We start from the raw sequence: 7,660 nt of genomic DNA, 5'->3' as shown, positions 1-7,660 counted from the left end.
ATGTTGTGCCTGGGAGCTGTTATTTTTTTGTTTTGTTTTGTTTTTGAAGGCAGTTTTCTGACTTCAAGGTGTTAACAGGCTCTCTAAATGGTTTTGTTTTTTAATTGCAGCAAATGACTGTGGAGCCATTAGATTTTGCCTCTCTGCAGTTGTTTCTGTCCCCTCCTTCTATTTATTCTGTTTAATTCAGTCAGGTAGCTCCAGGGCAATGGAGATCAATACTCCTCTTTGATAGAAAGGAGTCAGGTTTGAAACCTAAGATAAAACTGACACATTTTGTATAAATTTAATTAAAAATGCACCTTTAGTGGCTTGTTGCAGGCACAAAGCCCAGTGTCAATCTCTCCATCTCCCTCTCTCTTCTCTCTTTCTCTGCCTTTCTCTGCCTTTCTCTGCCTTTCTCTCTCTCTCTCTCTCTCTCTCTCTCTCTCTCTCTCTCTCTCTCTCTCTCTCTCTCTCTCTCTCTCTCTCTCTCTTCTTTCTTGTTCCTAACAGAGAGATCTCGAAATCTGCCTCACCAACAGTCTTGTTTCATGATTTTGGACTTGAAGCTTCTGTGCTGAGGGAAGCTGAGGGCAGAGTATGAAATTCTAAGCAGGTCAGTGCCAGCCACCTTTTTCCAGAGGAGGCTGGAGAGAGAAACTGGGGAGCACCTGGGGAGCAGGAGCCCCAGGATGGGTCTGCTTTTCTTTTTAAAACCTTTTTTCTTTTGGCCCCGAGATCTGTAGGCTGGGGACTCCTCTGGCCCCTGCCACAGCCCCTAAGCCTTTCTGGATGTTTTTGACCTGCCTGCCATGGCAGCTGCCTCTGCCTCCCGGGGTCCTACTGGGTCCTGAGACAGTGGGGAGGTACAGAAGCCAGGAGCCCCTCTCTGGTAACCCCAGGGCTGCTGCACACATTTGTCTTGTGTTTTACAACCCACCCCTTCACCTCCTTCCCCGCCGGCTCTCTCCCTTTCACTCCGCTCAATCCCATTTGGCTTTCCTCATTTTTCACTTGAGTGGGTTTCCTATCCCCGACTCTGCTCTGGCCTCACTCAGCTCAACACCAATAAAACACACTCAACACTGGTAGAACAAGGTGCCCGGGCCGGCATGACAAATGACGCGCCAGCCCTCGCTAAGCGCAGCTATAAATCGCCCTTCCGTTGCCCAGGCCTGGGCCTGTTCTCAGCGGTCCCTCGGTGGGGACCGGGCAGCCAGCAGACCTAGAATTTGGCCAGCCCCCAAGGCCTTTCCTGGGGTCACAGGTGTCCGGGAGGGAGTGGCAGGGTGGAAGGAGAGGGACTACTGAAATAGTTACACCTGTGCTTTGGTGGGAGTGGCTCATACTTCCCAGTGTTTCGGGCCATTTCTCCTACAGCCAGCCTTGACTGCACGTGTACCATGTGCCAGGCACCGTGCTAAGGTTTTACGTTCAATTTTCTTTAACCCTCACAACAACTTTACGAGGTGTAATTAACGTGACAGTACCTGTTTCTCAGATGAGGACCCTGATGGAGGCCTAGGAAGGTCACATAACTCGTCCAAGGTCATCTGGCTGGTAAATGGCAAGCCAGGATTTGGGCACACCTCCCACACTCTAAAATCAGGGGTTTTCATCGCCACAGCCTCTGTGCATGGCATCAGGTTGGCCCCGCTGGGAAGCAAGGTATAGTCTTCACTCTCTGGTGTTTATGGTTTTGTGCTGTGGTAAACTGCACACGGTTTGGGAGGTGGGGGGAGGTTTGTGAATCCCTGTCCTCAGAACGAGTGATCAGAAGTGCCTGCGCTTGTCCAACCTGCAGTAGTAAGGGTGCCACCACCATGTATAAGCAGAGGGGGAAGTCCGGGGGCTTCTTTAGCACATTCTGTTGCCAGGGGAGCTTCTGGGGCTTGCATTTCAGGGAGTGTAGAACCCGGGGCTTGTGAATCCATACCCTGTCCTGGAGGCGTTGGATAGGGTGGAGACGCGTCAGGTTTGAGCCATCTTCGGCTTTGGGCGCCTTTAACTGCGGCAAATGGAAATTCAGTCTGGAGAGGCAGAAATCCTGAGTTTGAGCCGCTGGACCTTCCTCTCTCTGCCTCCTTCCTCGCTAGCAATCACAAACACCGCCACTTTGTGTCTAAAATGGCCAAGATAATTGAAACGGAATTTGGAATCAGGGCCCTGCAGGCAGCACTTGTTGAAAGAAGAAATAAAGATCGTTGGGGTCACATCTTTTGTAATTTGCGTTTAATAATCGTACCAGGAGGTTCGCACAAAGGGAGAGGTGGCATGTGAGCCAGCCCCTGGCCTGCTAGTGGCCCTCCTTGGATCTGCCTGGGAGGGGTGGGCCAAAGAGGGAGGCAGTGCAGGGAAGCACCCGAGTTGGAGAAAGTTCTCTCCATGGGGCAGGGACAGAGGAGTGGGCGTGGCTTGGGGGCGTGGCTTGGGCGTGGCTTGGGGCGATGAAGGCCGCGTTGACATGGTGGGTGCCCTAACCTCCCGTCTCCTGCACATCCTCCACTTACACCCACACCTGGCTCCCTTGTGAGGGGAGGGTGACTGAGGAATGAGGTAGCAGGAGCCCAGGAGACCCAGGTAGTGATTTCGAACAGGCTACAGTGGCACTCTCTTTGGATCAAAAGCTTGGGACCCTGCCACCATTCCGTACAGCCAGCCATACATGGAGCTGAGACAGACAGTGCCGCCCATCAGAGGGCAGATGGCACTTCCAGGCTGTGGGTCTGTGGGCTTGCAGAGGGGACCTATGGGAGCTCTCCGTCCCGCTGTTCCCTGGAATCCTGCATAATCACTTACGGGTCCTTGAGGAGTGGACCGCTTCTACACTGATCCAACCTCCTCTCCCACCCCCAACTGCTGGAAACGTTTCCCCCTTTCCCTGTGAGGCTGCCCTTTGCCGTCTGCAAGAGACTGCACACTCAGGATCACAAGGGCTCCCCCAGTGCCCACATCACTGTGGGGTGCATGAGGCCGTGAGGAGCTCAGGCTTAGAGGTGGAGAGATGGTGCTATGAGCTGAACTGAGTCCCCCAAAGGTCATGTGTTGGAGTCCTAACCCCCAGTACCTCGGAATGTGATTATATTTGAAGGTGGGGCCTTGAAAAAGGCGGTTCAGGTAAAATGAGGTCACATGGCTGGAGCCTAATCCAATATGGCTGGTGTCCTTATAAGAAGAGGGAGAGACGCCAGGGGTGCCCATGCACAAAGGAAAGACCGTGTGAAGGTACAGTGAGAGGGAAGCCATCTGCAAGCCAGGGAGGGAGGCCTTAGGGGAAACCCAGACTGCCAGCACCTTGATCCGGGACTCCCAGCCTCTAGACCTGTGAGAAAATACTGTCCCGTTGTTGAAGCCACCAGTCTGTGGTGTTTTGGTATGGTGGCCCTAGCCAACTAACCAGAGGGTGTGCTGCAGGGGGACACTTGCCTGGGACATTCCTTGCCCTGGATCCCCTTCCTCCCATACCCAGACGTGTGTAATGTGTGCCTGAAAGTACCAGAGAGGAATTCTAGCTGCTTCCCTTTTTCAGTGGGGCCTAGAAGGGAATTTGCATGCTGGTCTTTGCCCATGGTTCTTTCTCTGAGGTTCGGTGCTACCCACCTCCCGGCCGTGGGGATGGGATGCTCACAGCTCTGTGATGCCCAGCTTTGGTCTCTTTCTTCAGCTCTAAAGCCTATTCCCCTTTTGCCAGTGGTCAAAAGGAGCATACCATGTTGGTGACATAAGGGGACTCTCGATCTTTGCAGAAGCCAGAGTCCTAGTACATACTAGAAAAGAAGGCACGAATGAAAAGCTTTTCAAGTTCTGAATGTCTGGTGTGAGCGGTGTGACTTCCTCTCTGCCCAAGGGCTCTGGCACGGGGGTGGAGTAGGTGGTGGTGGTGGGGACTACACACCACCTCTCAGGGAAAGGCCTTGGCCACAGGGTCCTGGGGTAGCTGGTGGAGCACACGTTGTTCCTGCGCTCTCCACAGTGCATGGCTTGGACAATCACAGGAGCAGGTGCTGGGGAACAGAGGTAACCCAAGGCTGGGGGACAAAGGAGGGAGGCAGCAGCAAAGAATGGAAAGGATTAAACAGTGTCCTGGACATTTTAGCTTCGAAGGGCTTTGTGGGGAAGAATCATGGGCCACTAACATTCCTGAGAGTCTTCTCTCCTTATATGCTCTTGAATCATCTCATTATAGTCCCTCCAGGGTAGGGGGTAGATGGTATCTCCCTTGTGCCTGGGAGGTCTAGGGTTCAGAGAGGTTATGTACTTGCTCATGATTGCACAGCTAAAAAATGGCAGAGCTATAGTTCAAACCCAGGACTTCTAGACTTCTAGGCTCTTCCTTATAGAGCAGGAGTTGACAATCTGCCACTCACCACCCATTTTCACGTGACCTGTGAGCTAAGAAAGGTTTTTACATATTTAAATGGTTGGGGGGAAAAAAATCAAAAGAAAAGTAATATTTTTTGACAAGTGAAAATTATATGAAATTCAGATTTTAGTGTCTATAAATATAGCTTTATCGGAACACAGCCACACCCATCTGTTTACATATTGTCTGTGGCTGCTTTCACAGTACTGAAAGCCTCAAATATGTACTTTCTCGGCCTTTTCAAACGTTTGTCAACTTCTGCTTTAGAGTCATATAACTTGGAGATGGAAGAGATCTTAAAAACCGTCTAATCCAAAAATTCTGACTCCCTCTCACTCTATCCACCCATTTTCCAAATGAGCAGAACGAGGCCCACTGTATCTAAACAGCCAATCCCACAGCTGCCCTTTGTTCCCAGTGCCCCTGTTCTCGGGAAGCTGGGCTCACAGCTTACACCAGGGCTGGAAAGAAGGACTCTGGGCCCCACATCTTTGCTTTGTTGTTGTCTGTGCTTCGGCTTTTTGGAGGCTCCACTGATGCCGGATTAGCCGTTTCTTCAGACTCGGGAGTTTATAGCCTGGAGCAGATACCAACCCCCAGGGCCCTGAGGTAACTGACCCCTGGTCAACAGGGAGGTGCACGCATGGTGAAACTTGGGATGTCCCATGGGGCAGTGGTACTGTGGTTCACACAGGTTTAAGTCCTGGTCCTATAACTGGTGACCTTGGGTGGGTTACTTCAACCTTCTGTGCCTCAGTTTCCTTACTTGACAAACAGGAAAAATAATTACATTGCCCCATGGGAGTGTGTAAAGATTAAATGAGGTGCTTGATGTGGCCCCTGGCACAAAGTGTGTGTTGGGTGAATGATGATGATGATGGTGATGGTGGGGACGGTGGTGGCGATGGTGGTGATGGTGATGATGGTGGCGGTAAAGGTAATTATCAGCCAGCTCATTGTTTCAATCTTAGTGGCAGAAGCAGAGGTTTCCACCAGGCCTCTCCCAAACGGGGCCTCCTTCCCCAGGGCTTCACAGGACCATCAGCTGCAAAGAGAAATAGGCCCCAGATTGAAGCAAGGCCATGCTTGAGATTTTCTGCCAAATTTCCCTCTGGACTTAGGGGTTGGGGTGAGGGGGGAACCAGTGGGTCAAAGCCACCGACTGAGTGCTCTCTGTCTGGGGGTTGGGGTGCTGTGAAACACATGGGCAAGACGGCAGTGAAGACGAGTGGGTTGTCAACAGGCTTGAATCCCGTTATTATAATATGGAGCCAGAAAAGCAAGTCGCAAAAGAAGGTAAATGATGTGGTAATTATTTATATAGAAATTTAAAACATGCAAACGATAGTGCATTATGTTTAGGGACATATTCATATATGCTAAAAGTCTAAGGAAATGTACAGGGGTGATAAACACAGAATTCCGGAGGGCGCTTCCCCTGGGGGCGGGTAGTGCACATGGGGTGGGTGCCTGACGGCCTTCACTTCAATTTGGAGAAAAGCATGTGTGATTTCTGAAGCTGGAGAGTAAATGTGTGAGAGTCCCTCATGTTATTCTTGATACCTCCTTATAGGTCTTAACTATTTTCTTACGTAGATATCATATATATGATATCTATTTCATAGAGGCAAGCCTAATTTTGTAAAACCCAACAGAATTTTGGAGGCCTTAAAATTTTACCAAGAAGCCCCCTGGACTGGTCAGCATCCCCGTGGACAGTGTACCCTTGTCGTGTGCGGGCATGCACCTGACACGCTGCTCCCTGCATCTGTGCCCACTGGTGCCCTCGCCCACACACCCCCGCAGCCCCTCTCCTGCCCTCTCCGCCTGTCCCTAGCAGCCCTTCCCCATCTGCTGGCTGTGTCGTTCCTTGCTGGGCCATGTGTCCTCTCTGGACTGTGGAGCCGGCAGAGGCTCTGGCCTGAGTTCCCAGGGAGGCAGAGGGGCTTTAGAACATGTGTTTCTGGGAGGCAGACACCAGCTGGCTGGGGGGACATTTGCATATTCAACTGAGCCCCCCAGAGCCAAGCCAGGATGGTGAGGAGAGGACTGTGGCAGGACAGAGGGAGAGGGGAGGCTCTGGTCAGCTAGGGGTCAGGCGGAACAGGTTTTGGATTGGAGAGACAGATGGTTAACACAGAAAAAGAGGGAGGGGAGCAAATCCCGACTCCTCCATGAAGGAAGCCGTTTGAGAGCCCTAAAATATCTCTTCACAGGGCTTTGTGATTTTCCAAACATTCTCATGTCTTTCATTGGATTCCTCATTGTAGTCCCCCCAAAGTAGGTATTAACATCACCCCCATTTTACAGATGAGGAAACTGAGACTCAACCAAGTGAGACCCCAGACCCCTTGTTCAAAATCACAGATATCGTGTGGAGGGGAGTCTTTGGACTCCTGGCCTAGTGCTCTTTTCACTGCACCTCCGAGTCAGCTAAATGTCCTGTCTCCAATTGCTCATTTCACATTCTTCTCTCAAGACATTCCAGTGTGGCTTCTGAGCCCTTCATCCCGTTGAAGCTGTGTTTGGTAGGTAACCAGACACTCCCCACTGCCCTGATGCCGAATCCAATGTCACTTCTCTGTGGGCATCTTACTTGGCCTCTCCGCAGCATTCAACACAGGTGACCACTGACCCCTCCCTGCTTCCTGAATCAGCCCCCCTTGGTTGCTATGACAACACGAGCTCCGGTTTCTCTCCCACCTCCTTGGCTGCTCCTCTTTTGCAGGCTTGGCTCCACCTCTGAATGTTGACGTGCCCAAGGCTTAGAACTCAGCACTCTTCTGTTTCTCTTCTCTCGGTGCATCCACCTGGGCCACCTCGTTCAGGCTTAGTACTTTAAATACCATCTGTGCTCAAGAATCCCAGATCTATTTCTGCACCTTTGCCCTAGTCTCAGGCTGCCTTGCACAGTGGTCAAGAGCACTGACTCTCGAGTCAGACTGCCTAGATTTGGATCTCAACTTTGCAAAATGGTTATAGGACCTTGAGCAACCTTTTTGTGTCTCCTCTGTGAAATAGGAATGATAAAGCCCTTACTCTATAGAGGGGTTGTGGGATTAAATGAATTGTAAAGCGTTTAGAACATTTCCTGGCACATCATACGTGCTCAGTGTATGCAAGACATTGTTACTTAGCATCTGTTCCTCCAACATGCCAAGCATCTTCCCACCCCAGGGCCTTTGCACTAGCCTATCCCTCTATCTAGAATGTTCTTTCTTTGATTTTCCTAATGCTAACTCCTTTTAATTCAGATTCCCAGACCACTCAGGCTAAATAGTCCCCTAGTCAGTCACTGTCAAATCATTTATATGT

This window comes from Rhinolophus ferrumequinum, chromosome 6 (assembly GCF_004115265.2).
Source record: "Rhinolophus ferrumequinum isolate MPI-CBG mRhiFer1 chromosome 6, mRhiFer1_v1.p, whole genome shotgun sequence".
NCBI classification, from domain to species: domain Eukaryota; kingdom Metazoa; phylum Chordata; class Mammalia; order Chiroptera; family Rhinolophidae; genus Rhinolophus; species Rhinolophus ferrumequinum.
Note: the sequence above shows the minus strand (reverse complement) of the source record.